This window comes from Phyllostomus discolor, chromosome 5 (assembly GCF_004126475.2).
Source record: "Phyllostomus discolor isolate MPI-MPIP mPhyDis1 chromosome 5, mPhyDis1.pri.v3, whole genome shotgun sequence".
In the NCBI taxonomy this organism is placed as follows: Eukaryota; Metazoa; Chordata; class Mammalia; order Chiroptera; family Phyllostomidae; genus Phyllostomus; species Phyllostomus discolor.
Window position 1 is genome coordinate 120,462,201 of NC_040907.2, and position 22,262 is coordinate 120,484,462.

The window sequence follows — 22,262 nt, forward strand, 5'->3', positions numbered from 1 at the left end:
GCATCTTCTCTCGCAGCTGACACAGTGTCAATAGTACTGGGCCACTACTGCTCAGGCAGATGATTGAAGTGAAGTGCCCATCAGTCAGGGCGTTGAGGTAGACTAACGATTCCCCGCGCTGCCTATTAGAGCTACATGACAACTCAATCCTCTTTGCTGGCAAAGCGAGAGAGGGAGAGAGAGACAGAGAGAAAGGAAAAATAGTGACCTTGTTGCTTTGTTTGAAGCAGAATTAAATTGACAAGAGCAGCTAATCTTTACCTAGGGCGATTAACAGAATTAAAGACCACAACAAAGGCACCTAAGGTTTTAACATCTATGCAAGGGCTCAGGGATGTTTATAATATAGGAAGTTCTCCTTTGGTATTCAGGTACAATCCAGATATTTATTCTGGGCCAAGCCTTCCCCAAATGAAGCGTGGGTAATCCCATTAACATCCTACCAAGGCAATGTGTAAGGACACAAGGCGTTCACTGGATATACCTCTTTCCTCATCAGCTTGGAGCTGACTCTTCCCAGCGGTGCTGGCTGATTATTTTAGACTTATGAATCTGGGCTGGAGAAAGCCATAAATACACAGAGTTTTTCATATATTTCCCTGGTGAAATATTTTGCCTTATTTTCAATCTTCTAAGCCCATGATTTCACAGTAATACTTTCCAAACCTTCCAATGGTTCAGCAAAATAAGAGAAATGCCTCATGTTGGGAAAACAGAACTCCCAAAAAAGGTAATGAAGAGTTTGAGAGATTTTTGGACAGAAACTTTTTTCTCACTTACTGGAACATTCTATTCTTGATAAAATTAAAGATGTGGGATCTAGCACGAACAAATTAAAATAAGTTGGAACAATAATATCAAGGGTAAAATTTTACATCATGTACATGATTACGTGTAACATTTACTAAGGATAATCTTCAATGACCAAAAGTAAGGGACATCAAATTTAAGGGCCAGATAGTAAATATTTTAGGCTTTGTGGACCTTATAGTTTATGTTGCAACTACTGAATTCTACTATTGTAGCATGGCGGAGTCATACACAGTATATAAATGAGTAGGAGTGGTTGTGTGCCAAGAAAACCTTTATTTACGATAATAGGCAGTGGACCAGATTTGTCCTGTTGGTTGCAGTTTCCAGACCACTGATCAAAAGATTGTAGTAATTCCATACAACCAACAAATGTTCAAAAAATTCTTTTCTATTTGTCAAGCACAGAGATAGCAGTTAGGGGAAAAAAATGATGGGACACACATCGTTCCCACATTTGAAGAATCTGTGGTGTAATGGGGAAGACAGCTATTTATAAGCATGAATATAATACAATACATTTGGTACTGTAGTTAAAGAAACAAATTAAAGTGATAAATTCTTCCTACAGCAGAAGATGTCAAAGAAAATTACAGAAAACATGAGGCTTTTGGGATACACATTCAAGAAATTCTAGGTGGGTAATGTGGGTAAGGGCATTATAGATCCAGTGTGGTCCAGGAGAGGAGAGGAGAGGAGAGGAGAGGAGAGGAGAGGAGAGGAGAGGAGAGGAGAAGAGAAGAGAAGAGAAGAGAAGAGAAGAGAAGAGAAGAGAAGAGAAGAGAAGAGAAGAGAAGAGAAGAGAAGAGAAGAGAAATATGACAAGACAGATGAAATGAGGGAGGCCAGGAATAGAAAAAAAGACTTTGGGGGACAAATTAGCTGCAGAAAAGACTAGAAAAGTATATGGGGAACAGGTGAAGGGATTCATTCATCTATAGGTAATAAAAAGCAAAAACTTTAGGCAGGGGAATAATGCAGTCAAATGACTGTGTAGAGACAAGGAAAATCTAGGCAGAGACTATTATAATAGTTCCAAGCAAACAGAATAAAATCTTGAATTAGGGTTGCACAGGGAATAGAGAGAAGGACAAAAATGTAAGAAAGTTATAAATAGAATTTATCAAGTGCCTGCTCTTACAGATAGGGCAAATATGGCTGAAGGGTTATTACTGAGTCATCTGTTTCAAGAAAGTTGGTCTTAGGGGAATGTAGGACCTTGGGAAGAGTTTCAGTGGGGCCAACTAAGGCAGCACAATGAAGGGAGAAAGGTAGTCTAAGAGGATAGCCAAGAATACCACCATGGAAACAGTCTATAAGCACCAAGTACAGACGATGATCCAAAGGTAAGGGTGAGGTATTGGATTGCTGAGGTGTGAAGCTCATGAGAGTTGGTGTAGGTCAGAATGCAGAGCTGGGAATATGGTTGGGGCAAATTATTCAGGGCTTAGGTGAGCTGGAAGATTATTTCTCACTTTGCTGAGGTGCCAGTGTGGGGAGATTTCATAAGATATGGACTCTCATAGACACAGATACAATCAACAACACCAGAAATTATTCCAAGAACTCTAGGTGGGCAATTCAAACAAGGTGATGTTTATAGAGGTAGTGAAGACAGATGATGTAGGCAGAGTGATACTGAGTTTACTTGAGCAATGATGAATTGGAAATACTACATGCTAGCAGGTGGCTTGTTGAATGTAATAATGTATGGCTTAGAACAGGAGATAGAATTTTGAGACTAACCAGTATGCAGCTTTACATTGAAGCCATGGAATGGATGAGAACACCTAAAAAGAATGTGTCTGAAGAGAATAGGGAGACGAAGAGAGTCCTATGGAAAACACTTATTGAGAAACTGGAGAAAGCTTACTCACTGAAAAAGAGAAACTGATGAGAGAAGTAAAAGGAAAATCAAGAGAGAATATTTCTGGAGTGAGGATGAGGGTAGGAATGGAAATGGTTAACAGCAAATGCTACAGGAAAATGAAGTTAGTTAAAGCCAAAGAGAACACAGCAGAACTCACATTCTTTTCAAAAACACATTGAAACATTTTCTAGGATAGACCACATGTTAGGACACAAAACAAGTCAATAATTTAAAGAAAATTAAAATCACATTAAGCATCTTTTCTGACCACAATTGTATGAAACTAGAAATCAGTTACAAAAAAAAAAAACAAACCCAAACTGAAAAGGGTTTTGTTATATTACTAAACAACAAATGGGTTAACAATGAGATCAAAAAAGAAATAAAAAGTTACCTTGAGACAAATGAAAATAAACAAACAACAACCCCAAATCTATGGGACACAGCCAAAGCAGTCCTAAAAGAAAAATTTATAGCATTACCTCAAGAAGTAAGAAAAATCTCAAATAAAGAACCTAACCCTACATATAAAAGAACTAGAAAACAACAACAAAGGCTAAAGTAAGTAGAAGAAAGGAAATGAGAAAGATTAGGATCAAAATAAAAGAACAAAAGATCAATGAAACCAAGAGGTGGTTCTTTGAAAAGATAATATTGAAAAAACTCTAATCAGATTTATAAGGAAAAAAGAAAGAAGACCCAGATAAATAAAATCAGAAATGAAAGAGGAGAAATAACAACTGACACCACCACCAACAAAAAGAATTGTAAGAATATATCACAAACAACTGTATGATAACAAATTGGACAACCTGGGTAAACAGATAAATTCCTAGAAACATTCAATCTTGTGAAACTGCATCAGGAAAAATCCAAAAATATGAATAGACCAATTAAAACTAATGAAATCAAAGCAGTACTAAAAACTCCCAGCAAATGAAAGTCCTGGACCAGATGGCTTCACAGGTGAATTTTACTAAATATTCAAAGGAAAACTAACACCTGTTTTTCTCAAAGTATTCCAAAAAATTAAGCAAGAGGGAAAACTTCCAAGCTTATTTTACGAGGTCAGTATTATCCTAATTCCAAAATCAGATAAAGACACTATAAAGAAAGAAAATTATAGGCCAATATCTCTGATGAACATAGATGTTAAAATCCTCAACAAAATATAAACCATCTGAATACAGCAATACATCAAGGAGATCATACACCATCAAGTGGAATTTACTCTGGTAATGCAAGGTTGGCACAACATTTACAAATCAAAAAATGAGTCACCACATAAAATAAAGGATAAAAACCATATAATCAGACAAATGGATGGAGAAAAGGCATTTGATAAAATCTAGCACCCATTTACAGTTAAAACTCTCAGCAAAGTGGGAATAGAGGCAACATACTTCAACACAATAAAGGCATATATGAGAAACCTACAATCAACATTATATTCAATGGGCAAAAACTGAAAACTTTTTCCTTAAGATCAGGAAGAAGACAGGGATGTCCACTTTCACTATTGTTATTAAACATAGTACTGTAAGGAATAGCCACAGTAGTCAGACAAGAAGAAATAATGAGCATCCAAATTGGAAAAGAAGTAAAGTTGTCATCACTTGCAGATGACATGATATTGGGCATAGAGAATCCAAACAATTTCACCAAAAACTACCAGAACTGTTAAGTGAATTCAGTAAAATTGCAGGATACAAAATAAATATCCAGATCAGTTGTGTTTTTAGACACCAATAATGAACTATCAGGGAAACTTAAAAAAATAGCTCCATTTACAATTGCATCAAAAAATACCTAGCCAATACCAAACAATAAATTTAACCAAGTATGCAGATGATGTGCTATAGAGCTCTACACCTGTGTGGTTTTATTGACCAGTCTCACTGCAATAGATTCAATAAAAATTAAGGAAAAAACCCAGAAAAAACTATGGGCTAATTGTTGGCAATCCTGGGCTAAATGGTATTGGGAAAATAGGGTTAGAATAGTAGTGTGGATAAAAAATAAATATATAAAAAAGAGAAAGTAGATTATCCTGGGGTCAGGACTGAATGGGAATCATTGTCAAGACTTTTGGTGATAAAGAGATGTGGTGGTAACTTTAGGAAGATATAAAGCAGAGGAAACATGATTTAAGAATGAGAAATATTTAAAGATATTTGAAGTCTGCCCCGGCCAGTGTGGTTCAGTTGGCTGGACCACAAAAGGGTTTGATCCCCCAGAAGGGTTTGATTCCTGTTCACAGCACATGCATAGGTTTCTGGTTAGGTCTTGATTGGGAAAGAGGCAACCAATTGATGTTTCTCTCCCTTTCTCTCTTCCTCTCTTCTCCTCTCTCTAAAATCAATAAGCATGTCCTCAAGGGAGGATTAAAAAAGATATTTGAGATCAGAAGAAAACCTGATAGAGTGTGAAAATATCAAAGAGGAGACACAGAAAATCCAGGATATTATTTCCTAAATTAACCTGTAAACAAAAATTACCTGTGGTACTTTTCAAATATATTCCTGGGCTCCAACCCAGATATTCTAATTTAATCTTTGTTTTCTATCAGAGGAACCTGGGGATCTCAATGTATAATAAAAATTTCAGGTAATCTTATCATCATGCAGATTTAGGAAGTTACTTTGGGAATATTTGAGATTAGAGCACTGGTCTACAAACTTGCTTGGTTGTTGGAATTAACTAAGGAGCTTTAAAGAAATATCAGTGCCTGGATCTCATCCCTAGAGATGCTGACTTATTTGTTTTAGAGTTCTGCCTGGGTATTGGAAATCTTATAATTTTCTAATGGGATTCTACAATGCAACTAAGTTTGAGGTGTATATATGGAAAGGTGAGAATAAGTGAATATGTTTGGAGAAAGAAGGAAGGAAAATATGTTTGCTTCACACTTCCATGGCCTCTATTATATTGAAGAAGTAAAAGGCTCCATAATCCATTGAGATTGAAGAAGCAGAAGTACAGTTTTGGACTTAGGAAAAAGGTAATGAATATGAGATTTAAAAGCACTCAATGTGTTCCTGAAACCATACCCATTCTCGGCAGATGGCAACTATTCAGAAATTGAAGCTGGGTGAGTCTCTATCTGATGCTGGGGCTGGCAGGGAAAATGCAGCAGTGTGATCAGAGAAAATAGAATTGAGGGAATTGAAGAGAACTGTACTAGCATCATTCAAGAAGGAAACATGGTTACCTGTGGACTGTTGTGATTAACATGTCGTGATCATGTTTATAATCTTGGAGCCTTAAGCCCACAAAGTAGAGCCATAGAAATGATTTCCCTGGGGGAAGTAAAAAGGAATATCTTTGTAGTAAAGTTTGTTCAGGAACTATAAAGTTTGAATTTTGGGATGTGGAATTGCCTTGTGGGGTTAAAGGGCTTGAATTCTGGATTTATCAAACCTGTCTCTTTGATTTACTAACTGTGTAACCTTGGGCAAGTTATTCAACCGTGGAAGCCTGATCATCTGTAAAATCGAGGTAATAATACTTAATAGAAGATTTCATGAACAAAGGAATGGTCAATGATGTCAAAGGCTTTATAGTAAAGGGCCAGTATGTTAAATAAACAGAAGGCTTTGAATTGGTCAATAAGATGATTATTGGTGGTAAGTGTAAGTAGAGTGATGAGGGCAGAAGCCAAAATCTAATGTCTGCAAAAGAAAGTCACTAAGTAGAAACTCTTTCAAGAAATTTGGTGAAGAGAAAGAGGTATTGTATGGTAAATTTAGGAAAAAGAATGGGATACTTAGAGAATTTTTATGGTGATTAAGTTAATAAGGAACATAAAGCATTTAATCCCATGGGCTTAATATTTAGTACTCAGTAAAACTATCTATCATCATTATTATTATTACTACTTGTATTAAGAATACCAAAATTATTGATGATAATCACTGATTTAGAGAAATGAGAATATCATATCATACATTTTATTGGTTTGGTGATTGTGTGGAATAAATGAAAAATTTATGACCTATGGCATGAAGTGGTGAAGAATATTTTATTGGAAATCAGGGTGTTATAGCAGGCATGGTGGTTAAGGTAGCTCTACAGATAACAAGTTGGTTAGACAATGTTCTGACTATTTTGTTGTCAGGTTTGCCACTAAAATGAGGTTCAATGACAAGTTTATTTGTGACTATTTTTAAAACTTGGGTCCATTCTAAACTTGATAAAAGCTGCCTTTTTATTTGTATCATGTTTCCATGCAATGTATCAGTTTATATTACTGAGCTTCTCAATCAAATAGAATAAAATGCTACCAGGAATGGGCAGAATGAGAGTGAGAGTGAAAGAATCCACTCCAAAAAAGTCTTAAAAATAAAAAAAATCAGAGAAAATAAAAAATAATCACTTTCATTACTAGCCTTGAACCCTGCTGGTCACATATTTATATCCTCTAAATAGAGAACACATTCTAGCACCCAGAAAAAGAAATCACTGCCACAATGCACTCCTAGACAGCAGAAATGGATTCTAGAGAAGATCCAAGATGGGCATTTCAGAGTGAGATCTGATATGCCAGGGACAAACATTCTACAATCTATCTTAGGGACAATCATGTAAACAAAGAAGAACCAACCACCAAAGCAATGAAGTCTCCAGAGTTGATGAAGAAGGGTTTCATGGAAAAACTGGTTTCAAATAACAACTCCAGTGAGTCAGAACTATTTCTGAGGCCCTCAGAGTACAGGGGAGTAAAATTATTATAATGACTTTTAGTTGGCAAGACTGGATTTAGTGGATGAAAGTTGAAGTGAGGTAGAAGTCAGGTTAACATAAGAAAATGTATCTGTGCAACCACAGATGTCAAACAAACAAGCAAACTCTGCTTAGGCAATAACAGATGACACTTGAACAATCCAGGTTTGAACTGCGTGGACCCACTTACACATAAACTTTTGTTCAATTGACCCACTCGGCTGCACTGACCATTAAAGTTCAATTGACCCATGAAATTCAAACTGGTGTTCAAGGGTCAACTTGCAACTGGGAATCTACATATGTAGAAGACTCACTAAAATTTTATGCAGATTTTAAACTACACTGGTGGTTGATGCTCCTAACACCTACATTGCTCAAGGGTCAACTGTGGTGATTTTTTGTTTGCAATTGAATACCCATAAAATGAAATGAATAATCAATTTCTGGGGATCTTGTGGAAAGGATAAAATATCCAATGGGAGATAAGACACTCGAGTTCCATGTTGACTCTGAGACATTACTTATGATGTTTTGAAATATCACGGCCACCAACTCTTCTTTGGAGTGAGCCAGAACTGGGTTGCTCAGAGTTCTTTCTGATTAGATATGTAGCATGATATTGTAGAATTCTGGGAAAATTTTGTAAAGAGAATTTTTGGGGGGTGGAAGGGGGCTTCCTTTTGTGTCTATTGAGACATATCATGTTAAAGAATGTACTACAGACTTAAAATTTATCTCATTTAATTTCACTAAAAAACCATGAGGTAAGTACTATAATCCCTCTTTCTTAGATGAAGATATCGAGGAGTTAGAGCAGTTAAATGAGTCATGAATAATCTCACAGCTAGAAAACCAGTATTTAAATAAGTCATACATAATCTTGCAGCTAGAAAAACATTTATCTTATCCTACTGTTTGGAATCTTACTGCTACACATCAGTGTTCTCAGTTTATGTCAATGACTAGCTGCATGACTTTGGGTATACTATCCTACAGTGTTGACAATTTTATCCTTGATTACAATGATATATGGAGGACTGCTGGGTAGCTGAAAACAATGGCAACTACTTAGGTCTACACTTTCCATACATATCATAAAATATCATAATAGAGAACAAGAGGATGAGTTAAACCACACAAAATGACAGTTTTAGCATAACTAGAACACAGGGAATTACCAAACTTTAAAATAACTGCAGAAATAAAATTACCATATTCTAGTGGGCTGTCACTCATTCTCCTTGAAAAAACTGTTCAAGAGGGCAGTTTGAGAGAAGCTATAAGAAAATGAGAAGATGGGAGCTAAAGGTGGACATAATTTCTCTAAAACCACAGCCAGAAAAAGAAAGTTCACCTTAGGTGTGAAAGTACTAAAAAAATCTATTGACCAGTTTGATCATTGATGACAATAAATGTGCTTTAAAGTATATATAATTTGTAATGGCAGCTTTGAAAGGGATGGCTTCAGGAAGAGAAACCAGTGAAAAAGAAGGGAGAAGATCCCTTTGACAATTGAATAATGAAGGAGAAAATAAGTAAAATGAAAAATATTAGGGCTCTATAAAAAAGCAAACTAACAAACAAAAGAACAAAAATAGAAGAAACAGAACATCTCTCCCATCTCTCTCTCTCCGCCCCTTTTTCACACACACACACACACACACACACACACACACTCCACTAAAGAATAGACTGTAACACTGGCAGAAGAGGGCAGCATTGAATTAGAAATATAAATATCAACAAATCTTTAAAAATTAATGCGATAGTTAAAATGTCAATTTAAAGTTACAAAAAAGTAGAAAAAAGAGTCAACGCATTTCAGTTCATAAAATTTTTCCCTTAAAAATAACTAGAAAGTAGAAATAACTTGAAAGGCAACATCGCAAAGTTAATTAAATGTATAGTACATAAGCAAGACATTGGAAATACAAAAAATCACCTGGCATCAGAAATTTAAAAGAAAAAAGATAAAAAATGGGAAAAAATGAAAAATAAGTTTTGGAACCAAGAAAACAAAAAGGAAAAATAATCAAAATTGTTTCGGGAGGAAATAGATTCAAATGAAAGTTTAATAAATGATTTTGAATAAAGATAATAAACAGGCAAGACAATGGAAATGGAGTAAAGAAGAAGACAGAGAAAAATGTTAGTAGACAGGCAAGGAAGAAATAACATACATATAATTGAAGGCCAGAAAAATAGGAAAATAATTGAATATATCTAATATTTAAAACTTTAATTCAATACTATTTTCTAGAAACACACAGAAGAAAGTGCCCAGCAGAATCTTCAGAAATTAACACTGAGATGATCAATGGTGAGACACATATAAAACTATTGGACTTCAAAGATAAAGGAAAAATCCTGAGGCTTCAAAAATACACAGACACACAACAGAAAATATGAAATTTGTCTTCTAAACACTTGTGGGCCATCAAAAAACTGATTCTATGTTAAGTCACAAAGAAATCATCTGTAAGTCTCATAAAGTAGAAATATTATAAATAATACTATTTCTGGTCATTATACAAAAATAAACACTTAGATATCATTAAGAAGTTTTTTAAAATTCCCAAAGTCTCTCTACCTAGAATTAAAAAAACTCATGTAAAAGACAAAACAAATGGAAAATATAGAATCATAAAAATTAATGATAATGAAATCAGAATCTATGGATACATTTAAAGCAATGATTGGAAGAAAACACAAAGCCATAAATACTAATAAATAATGGAATACCACTCAGCAGAAAGAAAGAAGGAGCTCCTACCCTTTGTGTCAGCATGGATGGAGTTGGAGAGCATTATGCTAAGTGAAATAAGCTATGCAGTGAGGGACAAATACCATATGATCTCACCTATAAGTAGAACCTAATCAATAAAACAAACAAGCAAGCAAAGTATAACCAGAGACAGTGAAATTAAGAACAATCTGACAGTAACCATAAGGGAGGTAGGAGGGGATGATGGAGCAGGGGAAGTGGGGAAGGGTTTTCAGGGACAACTATAAAGGACACATGGACAAAACCAAGAGGGGGTGGAATCAGGGGAGGGAGATGGGGATGGCTGGGGTGCGGTGGGGAGAGGTGGGGGTAAATGCAGACAACTGTACTTGAACAACAATAAAATAATTAATTTAAAAAATACTCATAAATAAAATATGAAACAAAGGAAATTAAATAATTGGCTTAACAAAAATTTAAGAAGTGTAAGAAAATAAAGAATAAATATACACAAAGGAGGGAATAACAAATAGAATAAAAGAAGTTACTGAAGTAGAGATTGGGTAAGAGCATAGAGAGAAACCAATTTGGCACAGGTGCATGGGGAAGGCTGACAGTTGAGGATGGAGCGGGAGCATTGAGAAACACTATTCCAAGCTAGAGACCCCAAATTAAACACAAGGTAATGCTAGGAAATTTAAAGCCAGTGTACATTATGGGTAACATTAGAACCAGTAAAATCTAAACCCATCTTCAGCCCTAACTAGATCAACTAAACATTCACTCTAATGGTCTAAGAGAAAGAATGTGCCTTTTCTAGGCATAAATATTATTTAGCTCAGCTGCTATTGTTCTGCACACAGTGTCTGCCACTCCATTAAAAATGACAAGTTGCTAAAAGGCAAGAAAATAAATCCACCAATAAGAGACAAAATAATCAGCAGAATCAGCCTCGAAGGTGAACCAGATGTTGGAAACAGACAGGAACTTAAACATAACTATGGTAAATATGTTAAAGGCTCCAGTAAAAATGGTGGACAACATTCATAAACAGTAAACAGGTGGGAAATTTTTGGAGAAAGAAAGAAACTATTAAGATCCATATGGAAATTCTAGAAATAAAAATTCATGGTAACAAGTATGAATAAGGTTCTTCATGGGCTCATCAGTACATTCTACACAGCTGGGGAAAGAATCAGTGAACGTGCAAATAGGTCAATGGAAATGATCTAAACTGAAACACAAAGAGAAAAAAGATGGGAGTAGGAAGGGGGCACAGAGAACACAGCATCCTGAAGCTGTGAGACAATAGAAAATGATCTAATATCAAGAAAAGGGAAAAATATCTAATTTACTAATTATGTTTTTTCAAAAATATACATACAACAGCTTTGAGCAAGAAAAAAATGGGACATGTTACAAAGACATAGAAGCCAACATGAAAAGGCTCCCAGTGGCTGGATCTGGAAAATTTTGAGGAATAACATCAGTCAATTATAACCCATAGATTAAAATAAGAATCCATAGCTTTATATGGATATAAACTTATATATTGCTACTGATATACATGTATACTTATAAAATGATATGAATGAGACAGCTTTTACTTACAGAATATTCCCAACTATGTATGTAGAAGGGAGTGTGAAAATAGAAAGTCACCATTTGAGAAACATCATAGTAACAGTTGTGTCACACAAGAACTATCAGTAGAGGCTGAAATTAGTGGGTGGCAGTACGATGAGAAACAAGATATTTATATGGTTTTAAAATATCTTCACACAATATACTTCTTAATTACAAACAGAAAAAAATGTTAACCATGTAAAGACACCTTGCACATAGCCCCTTAATGAAGTAATGTTGATCATTAGTAATGGCACAAATTAACAGGAGCATCATGATATGTACTTAGAGAGGGACACAATACCAATTTTTCAGTGTTTTTGCCAGAAATTTAAATTAGAATGTAGTCATGTGGAGACATTAGACAAACTCAAATTGAGGATCAGTTTACAAAATAAATGACCAATGCTCTTTGAAAAGTGCTGAGGTCATGAAAAACAAAGGCAGGCTGAGGAACTGTTCTACACTGGAGGACATATTAACTAAATTTCAGCATGGAATCCTGTATTGAATCCTGGACCAAAAAATATCACTAACGGGATAATTGATGGTATTTCAATAAGGTTTGTAGATTAGATAATAGCATAACAGTAGTGTTGTGTCAATCATAGTAATATTTAATTGTTGGGAATTCTGTGTGAAGGATATTTGAAAAGTTATTTTGCATCTTTTTTTGCAAACCTGAAATTATTTTTAAATGAAAAGTTGTTTACTTTGGATATTAAAACAGCAGAAAAATAACCTTTGGCCTAGGCCTAACGCAACATTGTGCCCCAAAGAACTGTTTGCAAAGATAACAAGAAAGCAGAGATCATGACTACCAGACTGATGGCTATTGGACTGAAAACAAAACATTCTTTATAATGTTAATTCACTGTGTTAGCTTATCTGCACCAATAAAAGTAAATGCCTTCCTTCTCTTGAAATAATTTTCCCCTTCCCTTTCTCACAAATACCTATTGTGTCTGTCTACTAATTGGAAAACTATTTAAGTTTCTGCATGAATGAGTGTTTCTCATATAGATATTCTTATTGATCTCAAATAAATGCTTGTTGCCTATATCCCCTAAAAAAAGGTTGTTTAAAATTTTAACGTTAAAAAAAAGTGACATAAAACAGCCTGCTGCCTGTGGACAAGAATGTCAGTGGGCTTTCTAATGCACAAATCTCACCAGTTCCTTTCCGTTTTGAAAATATTCTAAGCCTCTGGACTCCCTCACCTGGTCCCTGCCCACCTCATTCAGCTTTGTCATGACCAACACCAATGCTCCCAACATCCTGAACTTTAAGGAGCATTGGGCTCTCTCAAGCTCATGGGCATCAAGAGCATCTTTCTCTGAACTACAGCATCAGGGCTGGAATTAGTGTATGGGACATTCAGAGCAGATTGTTTTTTAACATTTCCCTTGTCTAACAGATAAAATTATTTCCTGTTGAGATCACATAATAATGAATAATAATTATTTTTGTTTGCTCACTAGTTTAAAAAACTGACTTTCAAATGTCGATTTAAAAGATATTTGCAATATCTGTAAAGTTTTTCATTTATGAATTAAAGCTTCTTTCTACCTATAACAAAATTATTATAACTTATAGTTTGTATTATTTCCTTATTTTTTAAAATATATTTTATTGATTATGTTTTTACAATTGTCCCATTTTTCTACCCTTTATTCCCATCCACCCTGCACCCCCTCTTCTACCAGCACTCCCCCACTATAGTTCATGTCCATGGGTCATACAAATAAGTTCTTTGGTTTCTCCATTTCCCATAATATTCTTAACCTCCTCCTGTCTATTTTGTATCTACCATTTATGCTTCTTATTCCCTGTACCTTTTCCCCTGTTCTCCCCCTGCCCTTCCCAGCTGATAACCCTCCATGTGACCTCCATTTCTGTGATTCTGTTCCTGTTCTAGTTGTTTGCTTAGTTTTTGTTTTTGCTTTTTAGTTTCAGTTCTTGATAGTTGTGAGTTTGTTATCATTTTACTGTTCATAGTTTTTGTCTTCTTCTATTTCTTAGACAAGTCCCTTTAACATTTCATTTAATAAGGGCTTGGTGATCATGAACTCCTTTAACTTGACCTTGTCTGGGAAGCACTTTTTCTGCCCTTCCATTCTAAATGATAGCTTTTCTGGATAGAGTAATTTTCTTTGTAGGTCCTTGCTATTCATGACTTCAAATACTTCTTACCTGCAAGGTTTCTTTTGAGAAATCAGCTGATAGCCTTATGGAAACTCCTTTGTAGGTAACTGTCTCCTTTTCCTTTGCTGCTTTTTAGACTCCCTCCTTATCCTTAATCATGAGTTAACTTAATGATGATGTGCCTTTGTCTGTTTTTTCTTGGATCCAATATCTTTGGGACTCTCTGAGCTTCTTGGACTTCCTGGAATTCTATTTCCTTCACCAGATTGGGGAAGTTTCCTTCATTATTTGTTCAAATAATGATTGGGATGTTGGAATGTTTAAAGTTTTCCTGAATTTCTAAGCCTCCTCTATTTTTTTTTTTTTGAATTCTTGTTTCTTCATTCTATTCTGGTTGAATGTTTATTTCTTCCTTCTGTTCCAAATCATTGATTTGAGTCCTGGTTTCCTTCCCTTCAGTAATGGTTCCCTTTAGTGAAGGGAACATTTTCCTTTAATTGACTTTACATAGCCTTCACTTTTTCCTCTATTTTGAAACCATACTCAGCCATTTCTGTGAGCATCCTGATTATCAGTGTTTTGAACTTTGCATCTGATAGTTTGGCTATCTCTCCATTGATTAGTTCTATTTTTGGAGCTTTGATTTATTCTTTCATTTGGGCCACATTTTTTGTCTTGGGATGCCTGTTACATAGTAGGGGACAGAACATTAGGTATTGGCCAGGGCTGAGCAACCTGCTTTTGCTCTGTTGTGGCACTGTATGTGGGGGAGGGGTCCAAGAGGGAACAATGCCACTTGCTCAGCTCTTGGCTGGCTTTCAGTCACTTCCTCTGCTACCCACAAGCAAATTGGGACCTTCTGGTGTTGATTCCTAGGTAGGGTTTTGTGTATGTTCTAGGGACAGTGGGTCTCTGCAATGAACTCTACTATGATGCTGGGAGTTTCTCTCACTGCCACTGCAACCCACACAGATTTTTACAGTGAGAAGTTTTGAGGCTTTATTTCCCCCTGCCCCCTGCACTGATACCCTGGCTTGCATGGTCTGCCTTGCTCCCCAGTTGTTACTCCTGGTTTATCTGCACACAAATGTAGGACTGCCCATCTGCCAGCCACCACCTTGCCTGATTCTCCAACCATTGCCTTCTCTCCATCCCAGCTGCCCATCTCTGCCCCTCCTACCAGTCTGGATGAATGTTTCTTCATTAACTGCTTGGTTGTCAGACTTCCATACAGTTCAATTTTCTGGCAGTTCTGGTTATTTTTTGTTTTTAAATTTGTTGTTGTCCTTGTTTTGGTTGTGCGAGGAGGTGAAGTGTATCTACCTATGCCTCCATCTTGGCCAGAAGTCCTATTTCCGTATTTTTTAACTTTATTTTTATTTACACTATTATAGATGTCCCCAGTTATTACTACCTTTGGCCACCTTCTACTTAAAAACAAAACAAAACAAAACAAAACAAAACAAATAAGCAGTCACTTTCCATCAAGTAACTCTAGTTCTGTCATCTTCCTAAACAATGTGCTATCATTGTTTATTTTGTATCTATGATTTAAGTTCAGGAATATGTCATAGTACAGATACTGGAGACAATGACTGATTCTGAAACAACCTGAGTGTACCGTTGTGAACTTACTTTGGTAACAAATGAGTATAGTCAGGTCTGGATGTGTGGGGGGCTGGCTGTATAACTGAGAGTTCTCTGACTTCTACACAGAAAGGAATGTTTCTTAAAGAATGGGGGATAAAAATGTGCTAATTTCCTGTTTATGTATATACTATTCAAGCTCAACAGTAATTCCAATTATTTAGAATTTAGTCCAAAAAGTGATTGTCAGGGAAAGGAGAATTTTATCACAGATATTGTTTGAATTTATTATCCCATGGTGATAACAAAAGGGCTAACTTTTAGCTGATTCTACTATTATTTTTAATTTCCCCACAATGCATCTTCTCATTGCCTGTTTCTGGCTGATCCCATGCCACCTCGCCTTTAGAACACTGTTGCAGAGCATCCTAAGTTTTCTTCTCTCATTATATCTGCTACCGTGCTTTCTAAGAGTTTGCTGATATACCTCTCATATAGAGGATATTATGAGCTGTTTGAGTAGAACCTATGCTTTATTTGTTCATCTCTATTATTCCCAATATTTGATATATAATAGTTTCTCAATAACTTTTTTTTAAAGCAGAATAGTTCAATGAATACATGTATACAAGAGTGGACCACGGTTCAGATTATATATATGTATATATAACCTGAATATATATATATGTGTGTGTATATGTATATACATATATACATGTGTGTGTATATATACTGTTGCCATATATATATGGCATATATATGGCAAGGGTAAAAACCCTCCAATTTTAAAACTGTCCAAAGTCTTGGAGCTTCCCAACTTGTGTCTGTGTGGACTTCTGATAAAGCAGACTAGGCGGTTTTAGCCCAAGGTCCAAACTTTCTTATGTGTATAGCAAATACTGCAGGAGTGCAAGGTTGTGAAGAACTTGGAATGGGTGTCAGACAATAATGAGTTCATGTCTCACCGCTGCCACTTCAGTGGCAGCCTTTGAAATGTTGACAAAAGTGCTTGAATTCACTGAGGCTCAGTTTTCTCATCAGTCACAGTGGGCATAATCCCTACATAGCATAGGATTCTTGTGATATTTAAATGAAAGGTCTTTGCCATCATGTCTCTGGCACAGAGTCACCCTAGCACAACTCAGTAAATGATGGTTGCTATCCCACTCATGCTTTTTCTCTAACGACTCATGCTTAAACGCACTCCAAATTTATCTCCATTATATTTATAAAACCTAAAGGACATTTTCTATGTACCATAACATTTCTTTTAAAGTAGGAAAGATATATTACCACTTGGGGATATGGCAGTTGTAAATATTTTTTCATCAATTACAGGAAGATTCAGTTTTGAAACTCCAGGCTTCACTTGATACTGTCAGGACCATCCAGGGTACCCTGTGGGTGGCTGACAGAGGAACTGGAGAATTGTTTCTTAAAACCCAGCTGGAAATCTGCATAATACCAACTGAGGACCATGGAGCCCTCAAGCCAGAATTAACCAGCATCATGTTTTCTTCTTTCAACAGATATTTCACTGGTGTCTGTTAATCAACCTGACTGGCTTTTAATAATGACAACTTTTCCAACCTGTCAGGGCATGCTTAGAGGAAGAAACAAGGAGAGCACACATGGTGGTAGGTGTGACAATGTATAGATAATTAACATTTTTAATTGAATTTCATGTTTGAGCTTAAGCTTCTCATTGAAGATTCTATATTGGACCTATCATTAGCAGAATAATTCTATTCTTTTTTCTCATTATTTTAAATTGACCAACAAAAGAAAAGTGTGATGTCTGAGCACATTTGTTTCTTGGGAAAATTAACTGAAATGATGGAAACAATAATACATTCCAATGATACCTAATAGAACTTCCCGCAATGTTGAATTTGTTCTAATCTGCTCTATGTAATATGAGAGCTATTAGCCATATGATTATTGAGCAGTTGAACTGTGCATACTCCAAGTAAGAAACTAAATTTTAAATTTTATTTAATTTTAATTTAAGTATAAATATCTACATATGGCTAGTGACTACTATAATGGGTAGTACAGATAAGACAGCCCAGTTAAAGCAAAGTCCATGGCTGTCACTATGCTCTCAGCATATTGGTGTTTAGGCTGCATTGCTTTAAGTGATACCTGCCTCTATGCTTAAGGCTCTCTGCATGCTCTGATCCAGCCTGTGTTCCTCCAAGTAACCTTTAAACAACTTTTGCTGATCTCTATATATCGTTTGTCCAATGTTGCTTCATGAGCTACACTTGCCTGGTTTCCTGAGGCCTCTATGGTTGGTTTCTCTTACTGTTTTCTGCTCTGCACTCACTTCCTTTTCGATAATAGCTTCCCAGTTTTCTTTGGAGAACCATTTCTTCTCCGTCCCTGCACTCAATTCAAGTGGTTTGGGAACAGCTGACTCCATTCTGGAACTCGAGGAATGCTCACTGTGAACAGGCCAAGCAAAGCACTGCATCCTTCTGGCCTCAGTACTGCAGAGAGTGACACATGGCACAGGTGTATCCCATGCAGCCCTCAGGGAATCATTTGCTGGGGTCATTATAAAAGTGAAGTTCCCTTTTCATTGGGATTGCTCAGTTAATAGAATGGAAATGTGGATTGCTGGTGACCATTTAACACCATGGAGAAATGAGTTCAGTATAGCAGATAATACAATTAAAATTGGAGGACATTTCTGATTAGGTTGAATGCCTGTATCTAGGCATGCTTGAAGATATGCACACTAATGAATTCTTTTCTCCCTCCCTCCCTTCCTCTTTTTACTCCCTCTCCCTTCCTGCAGACCCCACCATGTTATTTTGGCTTAAGCAAGTTTGAGTTGGGGGTTCCAGAAATTTCATATAAATAGAATTTTGACTAATATATCATTTCTATAATCTATAAATTTGACCTCTTACCAAATCTCCTTCTATTTCTCAGTGGTACTATCTATAAATGTGCCCTCTATCAGAATCAAGCACATCTCTCTGTTCCCCTTCTCTGTGTCATTGATTTTATATCTTTTCCATGCCTGGTATAAAATTCTTTTTATCTTATTTTCAAATGTTCTCTTGGGTTCATAATCCAAGTAAAAGCCCATCTCCCTTTGACTTCTCTAGTTCACCTCCTCTCACTCTCCTCTGAGCTCTTGCATAGCACTTCAATCACACTCACTCTCCTGTGTTCACTGTGCTTTATGACTTTGTCTTTATGCACCAACAAGACTTTGAGCCTCCCTGTGGGCAAACACCATATGGAATTAATTTTTATCTCCTGCATATAACCCCTCTCAGGGTTTAGCACAGTAGTGCTCAACAATTCTGATTGAATGATTGATTGTCTGACAGAAAGCACAGAATTCACAAATACTGCTTTCTGAATGCCTAGAAAGGAAGATAAAGTGAGAAGCAGCCTTAATAAAAAAACTACTAAAACTCATTAAAAATGTATATGAACCACCTTTTATTTGTTTACTTTTACATTTTTTGTGAAAACTTTATTCACACTCTCAATCTAGGGTTGTGTTCTATGTTCAGAATTGGCTGATGTCTTTATCCAAGTCTAAAGTTAGTAAAAAACAGAGAGGATTGATTGTGGCTGATATCCAAGGAGTCAATCATCAAAGGCTGAAGCAATAAAAGTTTTGGAGAGCCTACAGTCCATTTGTCTGTTAATGATATTATCACCAAACAGAATGTGTTTATAAAAAGACCACTTAGTACCTCCAAATAAAAGCAGTGGAGGCTAGAAAAAATAAAGTCATTATCTTGGCTTTCAGGAAATCCTCACCTCCTTAGATGAAAAGGTTAACATTTCTGAGATAACAATGAACAAGACAAGGCAACATATAATGAACTCTATGGGGGTACATCAATAGTGTAGAATTTAAGAGATGTGGAAGATCACCAAAGACAGTAGAAGTCACTGAAATGGTCTTAGAGAAAGTAATTCTGTAAGTAATTGTATTAGAGAGGCTGGGTTTTGAAGAATAGATAAGAGTTTAATGAACAGAGAGAATATATAAGTGGGTGTTGAAAAAGAAAATGTAAAGAAATTAAATGTAGTAGGGCTTTAAATTTAATTTTTGCATTTACTATATTTTAGAGAGAAGAAGAAAGAGAGACGGAGCAAGAGAGAAAGACAAAGAGAAATACTGATTTGATGTTCCACTTATTTATGTATTCATTGGATTCTTCTTTGTAGGTGCTTTTACTAGAGATTGAACCCACAACCTTGCCATAATGGGATGATGTTCTAACCAACTAAGCTACCTGGTGGGAGAGATTCAGAGGTCTACCATTTTAGTTTTGATTGAGAATCACTTTAAATGTTTTAATCAATCAGAGGCCAGTCTTTCCATTTCAGATGTAATGTTGTGCATACATATCGAAGAGGGCTCCATTTATACTTTAAACATCGTAGATGTAGATATATTACATCTACATTTCCTTGCAGATAGTAGTAAAGTAGCTTGCTCTCACAAAATTACTATGCTAATATATGAGAAGTAGAAGTAAATTTCTTAAGGAAGAAATGCTTTTTCTTACTCTTTCAAAGTCACCTTTGGGAATCAGAGGCAGGAAAGACAAGTCTTCATCATCAGCATTCAGGGATTCTCTTGTCTCTGACTTTACTCTCAAAGGTCTCAGGAAATTCTCAGGAAAAAAGAAATGACATCAATTCCCAGGTTGTTTTAGACTCCCCAATGGCTTTTACTTAGTCTCTCTTTTAAAAGTACAGATCACAAAATAATCTGAAAAAAGTTAAAACAAAATAAAGGTTTGGTTTTAAAGGGTGATGTAGGTAATAACTATGACAGAAGTTTGGTGCAAGGAGAACTCACTGTGCATTAGTGGAGGGACAACTGAGGACCTCAAATGATCAGTAAGATTTTCATAATTATTTATAGGTGGGGAGAAAATTTTCAGTAGAAGAGAAGATACAGAAGCAGGAAAATTAATGCATATAGGCAGCAAATGGAGTGTGGGGAGCATCAGTACTATTTACTTTCAATACTATTTATGAAATTGACTTCTAACTTCTGATTCAACACATAAAAATCTTGGGAGCTGCCACTCCCATCCTTACAACAACAACAACAACAACAATAACAACAATGACTAAACTAAAGTAAAAATGAACAATTCTTCTTGGGTTATCAGATAACTGAGCTCATAGGGTATACCATTTCCTTAACAGTTGGTGAGAGGTGAATACAGATATTATCTGAGAGTTTACTGAGAGCAGAAGCTCAGGAGCAGACGCTGCCATTGGAGCTAGTTCTGGTTAAACTGGAACTGAAAAATTTCAGAGGTTTGGTGGGGTCTAGAGACAGAGTCTTAGAAGAGACCTTATACCTTACAAAGTTTTACCTCCAGGTGCCTCACTATGTTTTCAATGTATATGTTAGAAAAAAAATCCCCTTGTGGTTTTGGTAGGGGCTGAGTAGAGTGGGGAAGTGACCATTTTGAAATATACCGACAATATTCCATTCTCCTTAAAAAAAGACTTCACTCAAAAGAAACAATTTTATGTATCTCTACAAATCGTGATACATAGAAACCACTATGTGTGTTGACAGATTGTTAAAACTAGACTTACTGTGATGATGATTTTGCAATACAAACAAACATAAAATTATTATTTTAAACACCTGAAGGTAATATACTGTTATATGTCAATTATACCTCAAGGAAATAAATAAGTAAGTAAATAAAATGTTTTAAAAAAGAAAAAAACAGAACCATTTCACTAGAGCCTAGTGACTTGCCTTTTACCAGATACCAACTGACATGGAAGAAGAAAAACACTCCCCCACATGTACCACCACATCAATCAGTCTTCTATACAATAACATTGCTTTATGCAAAAAAAAAGAATTTCAAGACTGAGACACTAGCTAAGAAATTCCTTGTGAAACCTAAAGACAATAAAGGAGGCAAAAACAGATATACTACAGGATATTTTACCTTCTGATAATGACAGTTACAGCAAACAATAAATGCAGTCTAACTTTTAGAAAACATGCAAACCCACAACAAAGGGTTATTTACCTAAGTTTTAAAAATCCAATATATCACATTTGACTTTCAGAAAAAACTACAGGCATGCTAAAAGGTGAATATGACAGTTTTAGAAAGCAATGCAAACATTGAAACAAGACTTAGCTATTACAGAATTTTAGAATTATCAGACTGGAAATTTAAAATAATTTTGATTAAGATGGTATGGCTCAAATGGAACAAGTGAACTACAGAAAAGATAGGTAACATAAGTAGAAAGATGGGAACTCTCAGAAAAATACTCAAAAGGAAAATATGAGAATTTAAAAACACTGTAACAGAAATTAAGAATTCCTTTGAAAGGCTTATTTGTGGTCTGAACACAACTGAAGAATCAGTGAACTTGATGATATAGCCACAGAAAACTCCCAAACTGAAAGTAAAGAGGAAAATACATGAAAGTGACATGGAATAGAATATCCAAGAACTGTGGGATATTACAAAAGGTATAAAATGAGCATAATAGGAATGCCAAAGGAGACATGGGTGGCAAAGGAAATTTTGAAAATTAATGATGGACACAAAACTCAGATCCAGAAAGCTTAGAGAACACCAAATATGATAAATACTAAGAAACCTACATCAGGTGTATTATATTCAAATATAGACTATAAAAAGAAAATGTGAAATTTTGAAAGAAGATACAGGGTAGGGGCAACTTACATATGAAGGAAAAAGGCTTAAAATTACACAAGCCATGTAAGCAAGAAAA